We start from the raw sequence: 20320 nt of genomic DNA, 5'->3' as shown, positions 1-20320 counted from the left end.
ATCTTATTAACATACTTGGTTCTGTCAAAATGTCTTGAGTGAATTATACCAATCGGAGACTTCTGAAAATCCAACAGTAATTAAGCTTCAAAGACTATATGCTGCTTAAATAAACTTGTGCAAAGTTCTGGAAAGTTACACGTCCTATAACTGTATGGTGGATTGCCAGTGATTACCCAAGAATTACTTATTATTTTCAGAGCTTTTCTATGGTTTTTTTTGTTTTTTGTTTTTTTTTTGTATTTTTGGTATCTTATAGAAATGTTAGATATCATTCAGCATACTTATGTTGCTAGTGTCACTTTTCAGTTAAATTAAAAAAACATCTACTTCACCAACCAGTTCCATATTGACTGATGTAGTGTTAAAGAGACATTTGATATTAGCAAAAGTTGGTATTGATTGTCTGCTCGCTCCCTCTTAGGATTTGAGCTGGCACAGGGACTGTTCCAATTTATTTTGAATCTACCACAATGCTTGGCATATAATAAACAGTTAATAAGCACCATCATCACCATCATTATTAATTGCTCTGTACTGTAGTAGATGCTGATAGGTTATGGACAAATTAACAAGAGGAGTACAGGACAATTTAATGGAAGGACAATTGATGCCAATTTGTACTTCCCAAGCGCTTAGTACAGTGCTCTGCACATAGTAAGCGCTCAATAAATACAATTGATTGATTGATTGATTGATTGGAAGGTTTTACTGTAAAATTGAAGCCAAGCCAAATTTTTATAATTTTTTTTCTTGTCAGCATGGTTTCTTTTTGTCTGGTCTAATTTCTTTTTCATCCTGCATGGACCCAGGACTAAGGTACTCAACAGGCTTACTCAAATGAACTTCTTTTAAATGATGGTGACAACACTCTCACACTGTGACCTGTAATAACAACCTTTTATATGAACTTTATATTCCTGTTTTTCTGATAGTTAGAAAGGGATTCATTCTTCACCAACTTCAGACATTTGCGATCCAACCTGGTTGGAGTGAACCCGTTGTTGGGTAGGGATTGTCTCTATTTGTTGCTGAGTTGTACTTTCCGAGCACTTAGTACAGTGCTCTGCACACAGTAAGGCTCACTAAATACGATTGAATGCAGGGCTGGATCTTTTTTTTTTTTTTTGACATTGTGACTCCTCAAAAATGGACACCATCTATTGGTTCCTTAGAGGTTATCCTGCTGTATTTCTCATGATATGAAAGGGAGTCAGTGAGTTGAAAGATGGAGGAAAATAATCCCCATATAGAATAAGTGTTTCTCAAGCAAGTAGTCTATTTCGGGCAAAGATTTGTCTAGTTGAGTACGCATTCTTTTAACATTGCAGTGAAATCCACTAATCACCAATCTTGAGAGCAAAATCCAGTATGGAAATTGACAAGGAAGAAGTGGTCTAATAGTAGCTTTACCTGATCTACTCAGATTCTTCTAAAGAGTTCATTCATGAAAACAGCCATGTCTGTATGAGAGAAACGTGGTTTCTAATATTAGTTGCCTATTTATTATAGAAACAAATTATTTTTGATTTATATTATGTTCATAAACACAGAATTGCTCAATATGTAAAAATCTACACTTCTCCCTGTTGGAACTTGACTGGTGGGGAACGGCAAAGTGTAAGGTGTTGCACAAGCCAATAGCAGTAATAAATCAATCAGTAATATTTATTGAATGCTCACTGTGGGCAGAACACTAAGCATTTGGAAGAATACAGGATAACAGAATTGGTAGACATGTTCCCTGCCCACAATGAGTCTGCAGTCTATCACTAAAATCGATTCCGCTCTGCAGATTCTTGGTTCTGAAATCACGGAACTGAGATCTCTCCATGTTACTCTTTGGGAAATTCTATCACCACCATCCATCATTATCATAAAGAATAATGAAGAGCATTTGAGAATGGGGAAAGAAAAATGTGGAGATGGAACTCGTTTCATAGATATAGCTTTAGGGTATAGGGCAATAACGCAGCAAAAAACTTCAAATATCAAAGTTTGAGAAATTGGTAGCCACTGGTCAAAACTCATAAGGTGCAAATACATAATGATAAGTATAACTGCTGTAAGTGGCTACTGGTATTACACCATCTTTGATCAAAAGTAGAAAAATTTAGTCAAGTTCTTAACATTCATTTTTTGAATATTTATCTGTTTGGAAACTTAACTCTCTCATTGGTTCTTTGTGGTTGATTTTGACTTCTTTAGCTTGCTGACTTTCAGATTAATTATTAATGGTTTTTCCAATGAAAAGGAGACTCAATGTGGTTGGAAGCTACGATTTGAATATTTAAAATCATGTGCTTTTCTCAAAACAAGTGAGGCTAAGGAAGCAGAAGAGCAAGATACTTTGTGGTGGAATCTTTTGCAGACTGGGAATTGTAGATTCTAATAAACTGTCCCATAGTTGGCATATTACTTCATGGTCTTCTTGATCCAGTCACCCCTGGACTATTACCAATTCTATTTGAATGAGTACATTTCCTACTTGAAAGAGAGGTAGTCTATCCTAGATTTGTTTACTACCAAATATAGTAAAAAATACTTTTTTCAAAGGTTAGGTCTGCTTCCACAAGAGAAAACCAATTTTTTTTTTTTTTAAAAAAAAGGAAACATCTATTTTTATAGACAGAATCTGGGCAAAACAAATGCAGTACCTCCCTACATTAAAGGGGATTGCACTACCCAGAGACTGCGCTGCCCATTTTGTTTTTGGACTGTGTATCAATAACCCTGGTTCCGTACCCTACTGCGAAAACCTAAGGGTCATTATCTCCCCTCAATTGATGGAGTGGATGTGTGAGCCACCACACCTTCGGGGATGTTGTGGCACTTTGAAGTGAACAGTTTGGGGTTCAATTAAGTGGCATGTAAAAATGGAATGTCCAGCCTAAATGTCCTGTTCTGTACAGACAGGTAGCAGCATTTTTTTTAGTTTGATTTGGTTTATTGTGGCCAAAAGTCACTAATAAAAAATCTCACACTTAAGCCTGCTATCAAGTCACAATTTGTTCTGAGGAAGATAGGCAGACATTTAAATTCAAAATAACCATTAGGTTTCCTCCACTCCAATAAATCAGTTACATATTGATGATGAACTACCTTTCCAGTTGAGTTGTGCACTTGAATTTTTGCTTTTGTTAGTCTGAGTCATTTGCCTGTTAAAGGGTTACATTTTATGACTTTAAAGAGGATTTCTTTGTGCTCATGTTTTCTGAAGTTATTAATAAAGGAAATTGTCAAAAGGTAAACCCATTTAATAACTCACCTTGGCAACTATGAAAAACAAAGTATATAAAAGTCAAGACATTTATGTTCAAAGGAAAAACAAGGCAGTTGCCTATCAATAATATTCTGTGTAATTACTTTTGTTTATATTTTGTCATCATAAGCATTTATTACCACTTTATTGGCACCAGATTTAGAAAAGTGACCCTTTTCCACTGAAAAATAAATTGTACTTAGGCTGAGAAAGACGCTTAGCATTTCTGAGCCATTGAAACCTTTTGAGAAGCAGTGTGGCTCAGTGGAATTGTCAGCTGTGTGACTTTGGGCAAGTCACTTAACTTCTCTGTGCCTCAGTTACCTCATCTGTAAAATAGGGATTAAGACTGTGAGCCCCCTGTGGGACAACCTGATCACTTTGTAACCTCCCCAGCTCTTAGAGCAGTGTTTTGCACATAGTAAGCGCTTAATAAATGCCATCATTATTATTGTTATTTTGCTTCAGATCTGTCAAATGACAGATTTGTAACTGATGGTAAGGAGTTTGATGTGGAAATGGCTGGGCAACCACTGGAGGTTCTCGAGGAGTGGGAAACATGGATTGCAGAAAAATGATCCAGGTGGCAGAGTGAAGTATGGGCTAGAGTGGGGAGAGACAGGAGGCAGGGATGTTAGCAAGGGAGGCTGATACAGTAATCAAGACAGGATAGAATAAGTGCTTGGATTTACATAGTAATAGTTTGGATGGAGAGGAAAGGGCAGATTTCAGTGATGTAGGAATATGCAGACTTCTGTTTTGGCCATGTTAAGTTTGAGGTGTTGGTGGGACATCCAAGTGGAGATGTCCTGAAGCCAGAAGAAGATATGAGATTTCAGATGGCTGGAGATGTAGATTTGGGAATCTCCACACAGAATGATAGTTGAGGCTATGGGAGCAAATGAGTTCTCCAAGGGAGTGGATGTAGGATAGAGAATAGACACGGACCCAGACATGAACCTTGAGAGACTTCCACGTAAGGGGGTGGGAAGCAGAGGAGGAGCCTGCAAAAGGGACTGAGAAGGATCGGCCAGGGATAGAGGAGGAGAACCAGGAGAGGACAGTGTCACTGAAGCTGATGTTGGATAATGTTTCCAGGAGAAGGAGGTGGTCAACAGTGTTGAAGTTAGCCGAGAGGTCAAGGAGGTTTAAGATGGATGAGAGGCCTTTGGATTTGGCAAGAAGGAGATCTTTGTTGACCTTTGAGAGGGCAGTTTTAATGGAGTGAAGGTGGCTGAAGCCAGATTGCAGGGGGTCAAGGAGAGATTTAGAGAAGAGGAAGTAGAGGCAATGGGTATAGACAACTCACTCAAGGAGTTTGATGAGGCATAGTAGGAGGAAGGTGGGGCAATAGCTGGAGGGAGCTCAAGGGAGGGTTTTTTCTTTAGGATAGGAGACACATGGGTATACTTGAAAGCAGTGGGGAAAGAAGTCACTGGAGAGTGAATAGTTGAGGATGGCAGTCAGAGAGGGAAGAAGGGAGGGGGCAAGTGCTTTGATAAGGTATGAAGGGATGGGGTCCCTGGTGCAGGCGGAGGGGGTGGAATTTGAGAGAAGGTAGATCACCTCTTAAAATTCCTGCTGGGTAGAGTTGAAGGTGAGGCCAGTGGAGGGAGGGATTAGAAAGGAGCAGGGGAGGTATTAGGGAAATTTAGGGGAAGAACTCTCCATCCTACAGAAATATCCAACACTCAAATTCAGTAGGCAGTTGGCCCAGGTGGGGTTCAGTAAGATTTATTGGACACCTTGTGAGTTTCATGGTTAAGATGATGCTGACTTATCCAATGGATAGTTCCCTTGAAAACCCACCACTTTTACCAATCTGGCAACTCCAACCATATACTTGCCAGGGAAAAAAGCCCAGCACACACAGACTCCTGTCTTTTATACCAACTCTAGGCTTTAGCGTCTTGGGTCTTCACCTGTAGTCTGTGGTCCTGAGCCTTTCTCCTGTGAGCTAGGTCTGCAGTGTGGCTTAGTGGATAGACCACGGGCCTGGGCATCAGAAGGACCCGGGTTCTAATCCCAGCTCCACCACTTGCCTGCTGTGTTCTAGACTGTGAGTCCACTGTTGGGTAGGGACTGCCTCTTTATGTTGCCAACTTGTACTTCCCAAGCACTTAGTACAGTGCTCTGCACACAGTAAGCGCTCAATAAATACAACCGATTGATTGATTGATTGATTTACCTTCTCTGGGCCTCAGTTACCTCATCTGTAAAATGGGGATTAAGACTGAGCCCTATGCAGGGCAGGGAGTGATTAGCTTTGTACAGTGCCTGGCACATAATAAGTGTTTAACAAATATCACAAGTGTTATTATCACCATCTTCATTATTATTATACCCAGGTATTTATACCTTGTTAACACTTATTCAGTGGGTACTTAGAGATCACAGTATTGGCCCAAGGGTGATGGGGATTGGTGAAAATGATGCCTACTGAAATTTCAGCAGTTAGTTCGGTTGCAGTTCTTTAAAGCAGGGTGAATTGAAAGATCATTGGACAGTTTTTCCCTTCCTAATAATCTTGGATTTATTTTATTTGTGGTATACATATGTAATAATCATGTTTATATGTGTGCTGTACAAAGAGATAATTGCGTTAAATTAGGTATATTTTATTAATGAAAATAAAATATAAAGTGGTTGATGGATGCTTTTACCCTAGAGCAGTTGTTTTCAACTACTTTTTAGAAAGTGTAGCCTTACAATTTCATGGGTTCAGAATTGCATGACTGTGAGCCCGTTGTTGGGTAGGGACCGTCTCTATATGTTGCCAGCTTGTACTTCCTAAGCGCTTAGTACAATGGTCTGCACACAGTAAGCGCTCAATAAATGCGATTGAATGAATGAATGAATGGGTACTCTTAAAGAATTCGGCATCATGCTCTTCCCTTTTTATCCAGATTCTCAAACCATCCAGAACTTCCTCTACATACTCAACACCCTGTTGTCCCACCTCTCCCTTTCCTTACTCCATACACAGAAATACTCTGGAGCCAAGTGGAGAACAGAGCTGAAGATAAAAGAAAACTCACATATCTCAATGTTTCAGACACTCTCCTATCATCTGCACATGCAATTGGTGATTGTTCTTGTAGGGTTTCCCCATCCCTCTCTGCTCACATCCCCAATTTCCATGATCTCCCCACTGTCTCCTCTAATGGATGTACTGATCATCATTCTGTTTGTTGCTACTATTGGTTTTTTCATTAGGAAAATACAAATATACATCTCCTGTGAGAAGGAGACACATAGCAATATGGCATAGTTAAAATTTCTTTTGTAAAAAGGAAACATTTTCTCTGGTAATCTCAATCAAACTGGATACAAATTCAGCTTTATGTGAAAATTTGCGGGGAAAAGAATTTATTTTTCTTGGTTCATTTTTCATGTTTTCATTGTAGTGGAAATTACTTTCTTTTGAAATGCAGAAGGTATTTGTAGCCATGTAATTTAAACATAAGATATAGAATAATATGTTTTATTTTGGTAGGTCTATTTTGCTAGAAAGAAAAAAATCTCACAGGTAATTTTGGTTGTATTACCTCATCAGAATTTGCTTTCAATTAACCTCTTATTATCTAGAGAAACAAGTGAAATGAGTATTCTTTTTCTTGCTAAAAATGTAATATTTATTCAGAAAAATCCTGCCAGTAAGAGAAAGTATTATTTGTGTAAGGACTCATTAGGCATGGTTTGTTTTTTTTATTTTTGTTTTTTTACTCAGTAAAATTGCATCTACAAGAATGCCTCAACCGAAAGTTGTATAATACCAAAGCAAATTTTAAAATCAGGATTTGGGGAATTTTCCAAGTCAGTTTCTATGTGAGGGTATTATGATATTGGCAATGTCCATAAATGTCTCCATTTACTTCTGATTGGCCAAGTTTTGGTTGGGAAAAATACTTTTCCTGAGCCAGCCTTCTAAAGCCATCTGGAAACCTTAGGTGACACTAGCATGTAAACCACAATCACACCAAATGAAAATAGGGTGCTCCCATGTGGAGTTAAAATATTGTCTTATTTTGAATTACTGTAAAATGTATTTTGTGTACTTCATAAGAAGTTGGTGAAATTCATAATGGAAAAATCAATCAATATTCTGAACTGGGTGTCTCAGTCCAGGGTGAACCCATGCTGTGGAAAGACTCAATATAACTTGTCAAGTAGAAAATTTAACAGATTTATGCTTTAAAAATAGCTTTCTTGTACCTACATTTAAAGTTTCACTCTTTTTTTTTCTTTCTGGGACTACATTGTTTTCTCCTGGTTTCATGAAATAAAAAAGTTAGCACTGACATACATATATTTATGTATATGTATATATATGTGCATATATATATATATATATATATACAGATAAATAAAATATAAGAACATATTTTCCCAAGTAAGATTAACTTCCAAGAGTTTGACAATAGGTAATTATTCAAGTACAACTTTGCCCTTTTGCATCTCAAAACATAAAATTCCAAGTCATAGGTCAACAAATATTTATTTTTAGAGTGAAAGAAATCGCTTTAGTTCCCAGGTGGAATTTTGAAGACCACACCTCTTCATCATCATCATCAATCGTATTTATTGAGCGCTTACTATGTGCAGAGCACTGTACTAAGTGCTTGGGAAGTACAAATTGGCAACATATAGAGACAGTCCCTACCCAACAGTGGGCTCACAGTCTAAAAGGGGGAGACAGCGAACAAAACCAAACATACTAACAAAATAAAATAAATAGAATAGATATGTACAAATAAATTAAATAAATAAATAAATAGAGTAAAAAAATAGTACAAACATTTATACAAGTGTATTTCTTCAAGTGTATTTGATCAGGTTGGTTTGTAATTTAACCTTTGCCAGCCCAGCCTTGGTAGATATTCAGTTGTTAGTAGGAGTGGCATACTTTAAAAGGGCACTTCTCTCACTGACTCTGGAAGTAATACAGGATTCTTGTATAGATTCAAGACTACTGGTATAGAAATGTCAATCTCATGCCCTCGATTCCAGTTTTGGAATTTTCTCACTAGTTAGCACTATGCTGACCATGATACAATGCCTACAGTTTCTCACATTGATCAGAAACAAAAACCAGTTTTATTACATAAATTGGATATCTTTTGTCCTTCAAATTATTAAGCCTTGGACTTCTCATTGGCAAATGTATCTTAACCATGTTTCATTTACCAGATACATAAAGATTTGTCTGTAAAGTTGAAACATTATTTCCAATAATAATGAGTATATTCCCAATATGAGTAGTTACCAATTAGACCAGAGACATTTCATCATCTTACTAATAATATAACCATATTGCCAATTAATAGAGTGATAAAGCCCTGTAATTTCAAGTAGATTGGGACTAAATTGCATTTCTGAGACTCTGGACTCCTCTCCTCCTACTTAAATTGTGAGTCCCATGTAAAGGCAGCAACTGTGTCTGACCTGATTATCTTGTATCTACCCCAATTATTAGCAAAGTGCTTGGCACATAGTAAGTGTTTAGCAAATACCGCAATCATTATTATTACATTCCCAATTGGAAGGGGGGTACTGTTTTTGAGATACCTTATTGCCCACCTGGGAGTCTTTCAACAAGCAGGTAGTTCATCCATCTCATTCAACCGTCATGTTTGGTCTGTCATCAAATCCTGTTGGTTCTATCTCCACATCTCCAGAAATCAACCCCCCTTCCCATCCAAACTGCAACTATCTTGATCCAAGCCCTTACCATATTCCTCCTCAACTACTGACTTTGTAAGCCTCCTTCCTGACCTCTCTGTTCCATCTCTCTCCTGACTCCAGATCATTTTTCTGCAAAACCATTCAGTCCACAGTGGCAGTATAGTCCACGTCTGTCAATGCTTTGCACACAGTAAGCACTCAATCAATGTGATTGATCTTCCCACTCCTCAGAAAACTCCAGTGATTGCCCATCTATCTCCATATCAAACAGAAATTCCTTAACATTGACTCTAAAGCACTCAATCAGGTCTCACCCTCCTACTATACCTGGCTAATCTACTATAAACCCAACCTGCATACTTCATTCATCTATCTTTTTTTTTTATGGTGTTTGTTAAGGATTTACTATGTGCCAGGCACTATATTAAATGCTGGGGTAGATACAAGATAATAGAGTTGGACAGAATTCCTGTTCCAAATAGGAACAGATGAGGTAGATGAGGTAACTAGGGCACAGAGAAGTTAAGTAACTTGCCCAGGGTCACACAGGAGATGAGTGGAGGAGCCGGGTTTAGAACCAGGTCCTCTGACTCCTAGGCTTCTGCTCTTTCCACTCTGCCATACTGCTTCTCCAACCTACTCAGTATACTTTAATCTCATCTGTCTCACCATCTTCCCCTGGAAATTCCTCCCTCTTTATATACAGCAGACCACTACTCGAATCATCTTCAACGTCCTACTAAAATCATATCTCCTCCAAGAGGCCTTCCCAGATTAACCCCTCATTTTCTATCCTATTTGTCCTCCCTTCCATATCACCTCAGCCCTTGGATGTGAACTTTTTAAGCACTTTGATTCTCACCACCACCAGTCCCACAGTTTTTATTCATTCAATCATATTTATTGAGCGCTTACTGTGTGTAGATCACTGTACTAAGCACTTGGAAAGTACAATTCGGCAACAGAGACAATCCCTACCCTACAACGGGCTCACAGTCTAGACTAATAATAATTATGGTATTTGTTAAGTGCTTACTATGTGCCAAGCACTGTTCTAAGCACTGGGGGAGATACAAGGTCATCAGATTGTCCCACTTGGGGCTCACAGTCTTAATCCCCATTTTACAGATGAGGTAACGGAGGCACAGAGAAGTTAAGTGACTTGCCCAAAGTCACACTGCTGACAAGTGGCGGAGCCAGAATTAGAACCCACAACCTCTGACTCCCAAGCCTGTGCTCTTTCTTCTAAGCCACGCAGCTTCTCTACAATGTACATACATATCCTTATTCTCTGCTATTTCCCCTGTCTGAAATTTATTTTAAAGACTGTCTCCCCCTCTAGACTGTAAGTTCCCTGTAGGCAGGGATCCTGTCTACCAGCTCTATTGTATTGTACACTCCCAAGTGCTTAATACAGTGCTCTGTGCACAAGTTGCCCAATATATAACACTGATTGATTGGTTGATCAACTGATGTTGCAGGAGTGGGAAGGGAATGTGGTGGTAATCACAGAGACTGTTTTACAAAGAAATTGGATTTTCTGAGAAAAGATACTCTAGGAAAATATGATTTAAAGGTATTTAGCTACAGTGGGTTAAGGACTGTGCAGAACAGATGAAAGATATGATTGGAGAATGAGTTCTAAAGAGAAAATAACCTATAATGATACTGGTTAGTTGGCAGATTAAGAATATTCATCTAAGAAGGTAGAATATGCCATATTTTTGTCCTTGTGGAAAAGAAGAGATGATTTTCGGGATGAGGTAATGTGACTTTAAATGGCAAATTTTCCTTGTGTAAGTGTCATATCCCTTCCAGCTGTGAATTTTTCTGACTATAATGTATTTTATCATTTTGTATTGCCATATGCATGATACTGTGTTTAATTTTTCTCCTGGTTTGGACTGCCTGAAGAATGCACGCCCCATCTAGTTCTTTAAATTAGTTCTTTAAATTGAGCATCCTGAGAACAAGTAAGCCTTTCTGTTCTCTCCTTTGTTAACTGTAAATCTAGTGAGCAACAGTTCTGTAATGCCCTTCATAAATCACTAGACTTATGATCAGCAGGATAACACAGAAGCGTATCTTGCTCTTCAATATGTTTGTGTAACATTTGAGTTGATAGAGAGTACTAATGAATTTAGAGTAGCTAATTGTTATCACCACCCACCACTTGAAAACTTTGACCCAGTAGCCACCACACAGTATGGAGGGAGATAGAAATGTAGCCCTCCTGTGCAGTAAAGAGGGTGTGGGAGTTATATTGGGATTATGATGTTTTCATTCAAGTGTGGAGCAGCTATACTTAACCTTACTGTCTTTGGTGCGGTTCAGGCTGCTGGATGCCTTTGGGGCTGTGAAGCAGGAGTGAACTTCTAAAATGAAATATAATTGTCTCCGTTTATCCTTTTCTCCATCTCAGTTTGTGAGCAGAGTCCCACTCTCAACTCATTTGTGTTTTCCCAGTTCTTTAATTTTATTTAATCCACAGATGTTTCTTTCCTACCCTAGTTCTTTCCCGAGAATGTCAGTAGCAAAGAGACTATCAAGTGTCTACTATATTAAATTTGGGGAAACTTGCAAAAGATAAAAAGAAAGTGAAATACACTGTCCTTGTCCTGGAGTATTTTACCATCTACTGGAGGAGAGGATAGACACAATTTCAGTGAACATACCATATTTTATGAGAGAATATGATATAAGTAGACATAGGTGAAAATATATATATATATAATGTGTGTTTATGTGTTTTCAAAGATTATTGGGAATTTAAATATAGGATTGCTGAAATAGCTGATGGAATGGCATAACCATTAAATGAATGAATGAATAACCAGAACTATCTCATTTGTAAAATTGTAAATTCCTGGAGGACAAAGGGCCCTTTTTCTTGTTTTGAGTTCTTCCAAGTGTTGAATACAATGCTTTGCTCACAGTAGAGGTCCAACAGATATTATGGATTGATTAACTGGATTTTACAAGGTCACTTTTAAGGGAAGGCTTTAAAGGAGGGAATGTCGTCAGGTATTCCTAGCAAGGGGAAAGGTGGGATCAGTGGGTTGGGATTTGGAAAATCTAATTAGGAGGAGAATTGGAGAAGGACAAAAAATGTAAGTACAAATGTGTTCTCAACCAAGTGTGGGAAATGATCCTTTTGTGGAGATATTAGATAGGTCCGTGACTTTTTAAGGGAACATAATTGTGATAGTATTCTTCTCTCTCATTGATCATTTGAGTAAAAACTGTGTGCTAGTGTTACAATTTCCAGAATACTCCAAGATGAATGACAGATTATCAAAGTTTTCACATTTCACATTTCCTAATGATATATCTGGTTACCTTAACCGGAAGACTATGCTGAATATCTCTTCATGTGTTTCAGAATAATTTTTATAAGTTAATTGGTTCTTTAGCTACATAAAGGATTGATGACATAACCGAAACATTTTTGTCCTGGAAAATTTTGTATTATATTTATAAATTTGTTTAAATAATTCATATATTAAATATCAATGTGTTTAAATTTGTTCTAGCTAGACCTTTAAAATGATTAGCTACTGAAAAGCAAGAACAATTTTGTCACCTTCAGGTAAGAGGTGTGAACTGGCCGACAGTTCAGTGGCAAGACTCCCAGCTACATTGGAGAGCAGTGCAGCGTTCTCCATAGCAGCTGTTGGATTGGTTAGAAAAAAGCAATCTCCAGAAGCCCTAAGAAAGCAACTGTTCAAGGGGCAGCATTTCCTCACCTGTAAAATGGGAATTGAAACTATGAGCCCCATGTGGGGCATAGACTGTGTTCAACCTGATTAGCTTGTATCTACCCCAGCACTTAGTGCAATGCCTGGCACAGAGGAAATGCTTAACAAGTACCATAACATAATACCAGTTCTCCCCTCCCCTTAAATTGTTAGCCCCATGTGGAATAGGGACTGTATCTGACTGCTTATCTTCTTTGTACCCCAGCACTTAGAATAGTGCTTGATAAAGCACTTAACAAAGACCACCTTCATCATCATTTAGTTACAACCACTGGATTGATGATGTTCCAAAATTCTAGGTCATTAGGCCCACCAGATGCAAATTTACTGAAGCTCATAAACATTTAAGTAGATGGTGAGTGAGTACCAATACCTTAAAAAAGTGTAGGAGAGAAGTCCTGGAGACTATATTTAATTTGCTGGGCAAGGAACTGAATTTTACCTTGTCTCTGGTAGCGTCTGTAAAACTTTACTGATTCTTAGATTGTGAGCCGACTGAGGGACAGGGACTGTGTGTAAATTCCCACCTGTATTCTCTCCCAGCACTTAGTACAGTGTTCTGCACCCAGTAAGCACTTAATAAATTACATTACTACTACAGGGCCAAAGAGACAGGCAGAGCAGTAGCATCTCAATATGTTGGTGGAACAGTAATGGAGAAAAGAGAGGTGTATGTGTACTAGAAATGGAAAGTGTTTTGGAATTGATTAATATTTGGTTATGGGGGAAAATGCAGAGGAGAGTCAGGCTTCACCTGAATCAAAGTATCACTACTTCTTGCATGAAAAATGTGAAAGGTGATGAGGCTAGTTTCAAACTAAACTCGGGGAGAGTTAGGGAGTTGGAATAGCATAAGATCCAGATGGACCCAACACTTGCTCAGAGGGAGTGTGAGGGTTTGGGAGTACCGGAATGGTTGGGAGCAATCCACAGTGACACTGAAGAAAGACGGGGCAAATTAGACTGCTCAGCCAACAGGGAGATTGGTGGCTGTGGAAAACAGTGTGAAAATCCAGGTCGGAGTATAGAAATCGTTTTTTATCTTCTCCCACATCTTCTTCCACTGCATCCCAGCTCTCACTTATGTCTCTCAAGCTGCCTTACTCCCTGTACCTCATTCTCATCTCTCCTATTTCTAACCTCTTGCTCACTCCTTTATCGTTTCCTAGGATTCCTTCCCCCTTCACACTGACCAAACCACGGCTCTCCCCATCATAAAAGCTCATTGTAAAAGCCCTCTCCACTTAATTTCTGTTTTCCCCAAGTTATATCCCAACTTGCCACTTCTGTACTTGCCAACAGGTCCTATACATACCTGGTACTTAAGCACTAACTCATGTACATTTCCACTTTTCCTTTTTCCTCTCATTATCTGCACATCATTACTACTGACTTTCCCTAGCACTTAGTACAGTGTTTTGTACTCAGAAATGCTCAACAAATGCTATTGATTGATTGATTGATATATCTAATGTTAGAACTCAAAAGTTAAAATGGATGAAATGGAATCTAAAAGACTTGATGGAAGCAAACTCTTCTTCACGAAGCTGGTGGTAAAATGCAACTGGCTACACTTGCTAGCACTGGAAACTGGGCAGGCTAAAAATATTGGCATTTCAAATTGGTGTGGCTAAATTCAGGTGTGTAAAGCACTTACTCTGTGCCAACCACTTTACTAAGTGCTGGCATAGATACAGTATGATCAGATCTTACCCCGTCTCTGTCTCACATGGGGCTCAAATCTTGGTGAGAGATGAGGTATTTAATCCCTATTTTACAGATGAGGAAATAGGCTCAGGGAAGCCGTGACTTTGCCCAAAATCAAACAGCAGGCAAGCGGCAGAGCCATGTTTAGAATCCACATCTCCTGACTCTTATCTTGTGTTCTATCCACTAAATAATGCTGCTTCTAGAAAAGCATAAGAACATTAGATCACGCATCTCTAATCACTAGAATGGATGTCAAGAGCGGCAATTATTCCTGGTCCCTGTAAACATCTTGTTGTCACCAACAGACACTGAATACTGGCTGGATAGACAAATGGTCTGACCTAGTGGCAGCAGTGATTAATATTTTAAGTAAACCAGTTGAATGCAAGACTTCAAAGAAATATGAGGGTGGCAATAGTGGAGAGATGTGGTACCCTGGGTGAGCAATATCATAAGATTTTTGTAATGTTTAATAATAATAATAATAATAATAATAATAACGGCATTTGTTATGCACTTACTATGTGCGAAGCACTGTTCTAAACACTGGGGGGAATACAAGGTGATCAGGTTGTCCCTCATGAGGCTCACAGTCTTAATCCCCATTTTACAGATGAGGTAACTGAGGCACAGAGAAGTTAAGTGGCTTGCCCAAGTTCACACAGCTGACAAGTGGTGGAGCCGGGATTCAAACCCATAACCTCTGACTCCCAAGTCCTCGCTCTTTCCACTGAGCCACGCTGCTTAATGGAATCCATTCACTTCCAAATTCCAAATTTAAATCACGGAAGTATTTTGCTAAGGCCATATGCTGGAACATCTTACCAGGGTGAGGAAAATGAGCAGAAAATGTTAGATGACATTGAAGAAACTACAGATTTAGTGTGGCTGTTATTGTGGGAAACTTCAATTACCCTAAATTAAATTCAGCAAGAGACTCATGAGGATGAGAAGTGAAACATTTAATCCTTGAACCCACATAGAAAAATAGAAATACTGGTTTTAATTCTGAGGTGTACGCAGATCTTGGTGCAAGAAACATATATAGGAAAACTACCCTGCAATAATAAACTCTTTCCAATGAGGGAAGATCAAATGAAGGCTATTCAGTTTAGAAAAAGCGACTGATGAAAAGCAAACCTTATTTTCATCAAGTATCAAGTATCCAGCAAGCCACCTGCAGAATATTTGAAAACATATTGAGTGTCCTGAAAAAAAATATAGGGGTGTGTGTGTATGTGTGTGGTTGTATGTATTTGTATATATTAGATATGCAGTATGGCATATTGGAAAAAGCACAGGTTTGGGAGTCAGAGGACCTGGGTTCTAATGTCGGCTCCTATACTTGTCTGCTGTGTGACTTTGGGCAAGTCACTTAACTTTTCTGTGCCTCCATCACCTCATCTGTAAAATGGGGATTGACTGAGAGCCCCATGTAGGCCACGGACAGTGTCCAACCTGATTATCTTGTATCTATCCCTGTGATTAGTACAGTACCTGGCACATAGTGAGTGCTTAACAAATACCATTAAAAAAAACAGAACAACAAAGGCAATCTATCAGAAACTACATATGACTGGCAAAATAAAGCAACTCATCAGCAGAAAAGAAGCTATCTTTAAAAAAATATGAGTTCATGTCTGGTGCAAACAGGCAATTAGGTTTGTTTAAAAAGTATCTTGAAGGACACCTTGCAAAAGATACTGGGGTTAATAATGAAATATTCTTCGAATATATCAAAAGCATGCAGTGTGAGGTTGGCAGACCACTCAGTGATTGTATTGTAAAAGGCTCACTCAGAGGTAGAAAAGAGATAACTTGAAAGTTCAGTTAATTCTTTAGCTCAATCTATGCTTAGGAAGATGTTGGGGAAGGTTCCATCATTTAATTTGTTTTCGGTAGCAGAAAGGTCAGAGGAACTGGGAAAGAAATGTTATGGTCCCACGGAATGCTTTATAAACTAGATGTAAACTAGTCTGGAATAACTAAGAGGGGGAAATAGTGGAAATGCTGACAGAAGTGTGTAACCTATAATGGCCACAATTCTGGAGGATTGATAGATTGCCAGTTTCACTCGCATCTGTAAGAAGTGCTCCAGAGGTGACCTTGGGAAGGATAGACTGGTGAGTCTCACTTCCATTCATAGCAAACTGGTAGAATCTGTTGGATCTAGGTTCAGGAAGCATTTAAAAAAAGATCTGTTGTGGGAAAGGCAAAATGGTTTCTGTAAGGGGAAATCGTGCCTCACTAATCTGTTGGAGTTCTTTGAAAGGGTCAAGGAGCATGTGGGTAGACACAATATATTTAGATTTTAAAAAGGACTTCACAAAGCTCCAAATCTGAAGCTTTTTAAAAAGGCTAAATAACCGTGGGATTGGCAAGAATGTTCTGTCAAGAGGAGAAAATTGAAAAATGGGAAAAAAGGGCAGGGATAAATGGCCTCATTTGGGGATGGGGAAAGGTAATGAGGTCCCATAAGGATGGTGCAGAATGGGAGGGGAGAGTGGGCAACCTGTTTCAGCACACAGGCTTGGGTGCCCGAGCCACTAGGACCCTGGAACCCTTTAGAGGTCTGTCTGGGGCTGGGAGCCACTGATAATCACTGGAACTCAGAATATTGGGGAGCCTGTGGTGGTTTGAAATTGTTGCCTGACTTGTGAAGTGCCTGGGCACTGTGTCCCTGTTGCTGATTTTACCAACTTTTGTAACACTGTTATTACGGTCAATTTTCATTTTAATGATTTTTTTTAATGATTCATTCTTTGTGGTCTCCTACTTGGATTGTGAGTCCCATACATGAATGAGGTTGCATCTGACTGATTATTTTACGCACCCAGATCTGTTACAATTCAGGGAATGTGTTGTAGTAGAACCCCATGTTAAGGAAAATGTGCATTGGAGTTTCTTGGCCGTTGTCATGCACAACAGGAGTGCTTACTTCCACATCACCGTAGGCTATGCCCAAACAGAAGTGCTTGATTTGGTTTTGTCTTGTCTTATGCTGTTGATTCATCTCCGACCCATAGCGACGCCATGGACACGTCTCTCACCATCTGCAGTTGTTTGGGTAGTTATCCATAGAGCTTTCTTGGTAAAAATATGGAAGTGGTTTACCATCGCCTCCCTCCGTGCAGTAAACTTGAGTCTCTGCCCTCGACTCTCTCCCGTGCTGCTGCTGCCCAGCACAGGTGAGTTTTGACTTGTAGCCGATTGCCTTCCACTTGCTAGCCACTGCCCAAACTAGGAATGGAATGGACATGCCTCTGCTTGACTCTCCCTCCCATAGTTGAGACTGATACAGTACTGGAAACTCTCCAGGTGTGACCCTAAGAGGGGCTTGATTTGGTAGATGGTTCCTTAATTTCACCTTCTGTCCAAAATGTACAATGTAATACACATTCTGGCTTATCACATACTTAGCACAGTGCTTAAAACTGAGTAGCAGCGTGGATCCTGGGTTCTAATCCTGGATCCTCTACTTGTCTGCTGTGTGACCCTGAGCAAGTCACTTAACTTCTCTGTGCCTCAGTTACCTTATTTGTAAAGTTGTGATTAAGACTGTGAATCTGATGTGGGACATGGGCTGTGTCCAACTTGATTGTCTTGTATCCACCCCAGTGCTTAGTCCTGTGTGTGGTACGTAGTAAGTGCTTAACAAATACCATTAAAAAAACAAGAGTACATGTTCAACAGATACTACTGAGACCAGTTAAATTTAACTGATTCATGAACAGTCCCGAAGAGTGAGTGCGGAATGAAATCTCCAAGTCTGCAGTAATAGCAAGTTGTTCCTGGTGGCAAAATGCCATTCTGATGGGGATAAATCACAGGGAAATTTCATGAAGCTGAGATTGGCCTTACCCTTGTCCACCACTCTGGTTATGTGCTTTCTTTGATCAGTCCCAATATATGTTTGATTGATGACACTTTAGTTCATTAGGCGTGGCCACCCCAAGCAGAGGCATCGACCATGTAGAGGTAAGAGGAATGATTGCCCTTATGGAGTTGTGCAAAATGAAACATTGGCATCCTTTTGCCAGTGTGAAGCAATTGCTTTCTAAATGAAAACTTGGAAGTTAGTTGTATCATGATTTCACCCACAGATAGTATTCTGTATTACAGTATAATGAAACATGATAAAAGTTGGCTCATCACATCTAATCACTCCTCATCACTCCTCCCTGAATTAATGAGTGACTGGACTCTCATCAGTGCACATATTGACTTACTTGTCAGGAGATCCTTATTGTAGATCTTTAAGGTTGTGGTTTTTCACCTGTTTTATCTGAGTTAGAGCTATGTGAAAGCACATGTAGGATTTTTAGTTGATGGGAAAACAAGTATTCCCTTAAAGCCCCATTTTTAAAAATCTTGCCTGTTATTTCTGAGATTGAAAATCAATCCATTATCATTAGCTATAGGTTTTATGTTATGTGATCTTGCTCTGGCAGAAAATGAATTGTTAACTTATTTAAATTTGAAATTTTTATGGTGTCTTCTATTGGTTGCTAAAATCATGTAATCCTAGCTCATAGGTGTAAAAATAAGACTTGCATAAATTTTTCAAACTCAATTTTATCTGGATTTATAATTACTGTGAAGTGGTAGAAAGAGGACCAGAGTGCCATATTCCAACCCTGAGATTTCTTCTTTCTGCTTTTTCTTCCACCAAAATAATATTTTCCTGGTATCTCAAAAGGTAAATCGTACCCATTTCAGCTGTGTAATATTTTTACATGATTAGGCAGTGGAAGTCAGCATCCAGATTTGTTGACCCTTGAGATCTAATATTGACCTCAGCGAGTATTAACTTTTCCAATCAATAAATGCTGTTATTGACCTCAAAGAAAAGTCAATATCCCTTGTTAATTTGCATGCTATGACTGCAAGAAAATGCTGCACATTTTGTTCTTCATTATCACCCTATTTATTCCCCTGTTTTTACCATCTGCAGTATTTCCACCTGGAGATCATCGTGTCAAAACATCTTGGTCCTGTTTGTTATTAAGAGGTTTGGGAGATAGGCATTGTGGAACAATTGATCAGTGTCCTGTGTCCTACACTCCTCATTAACATTGTTCCAAGAAGTTATAAGTTATCTATTATTTTCCATTTTGGATGGTGAAATTCATTTGACATTATTTACCTAAAAAATCAAACAACACCCTAGAAAGCATTTAGCTCAACTACCAGAATGACTATTCAATGAGTAGTTGAGAGATAAAAGAATACCAGCAAATATGCAACCTGAAAAATTATTAATGATGCTTATTATTCATGAGTTAAATATCAATACCAAACTGCAGTGCTAGTCATCTTATTTGCATTACTCTGAAAGAATTTTATGTAAAGATTTGTTATTTGATTTGAATTTAAGCAAGAAATAGTTTTAGAATTTTTTGAATGACTACCAGTGGAGTCCTGTCTTTTCACATCATTGCTGTTTTGTATATGAACATCGAAATGTCAGGTTTTGCATAACTTGAAATGCCTGAAAACTGCCTATTACTGAAATTCAAATGTCAGAACAATACTTCTGCACATATATGACTTTGATATTTAAACTTTAAAATCTCATAAATGATTGACTATCACTTTGGCCTTGTTATGATCTAACTAGCAAAGGAAGCACTGAAGATGATTTTTATCTGGTCCACAGAGCAGTGTTTTCCATCATGCAGGACAAAGAACACAAATCTTCAGCCTTTTATAGTCATTAATTCTGTCATCAAAATAAGCAACCAAGGATGTGGTATTTTAAGGAAATTAATATTTAGCCATACTCAAAATAAAAACCTTTCCATTTTTTGATAAATGGAATTGTAATGTTTTGCAGTTTCACAATAATACATTTTGTTAACTATTATGGAATCAGCAACCAAAAGAGAAATTAATTTGGCAAGAA

General features: G+C 38.6%; 1 protein-coding gene across 4 annotated transcripts in view; it reads left to right on the top strand.

Annotated features, from left to right (window-relative positions):
* VTI1A (vesicle transport through interaction with t-SNAREs 1A) overlaps positions 1-20320 on the top strand; it is a 318622-nt gene that overhangs the window by 74084 nt on the left and 224218 nt on the right. The window lies entirely within an intron of this gene.

This window comes from Tachyglossus aculeatus, chromosome 16 (genome assembly GCF_015852505.1).
Source record: "Tachyglossus aculeatus isolate mTacAcu1 chromosome 16, mTacAcu1.pri, whole genome shotgun sequence".
Lineage (NCBI taxonomy): Eukaryota > Metazoa > Chordata > Mammalia > Monotremata > Tachyglossidae > Tachyglossus > Tachyglossus aculeatus.
Note: the sequence above shows the minus strand (reverse complement) of the source record. Positions and strands in the feature narration are given on the sequence as shown.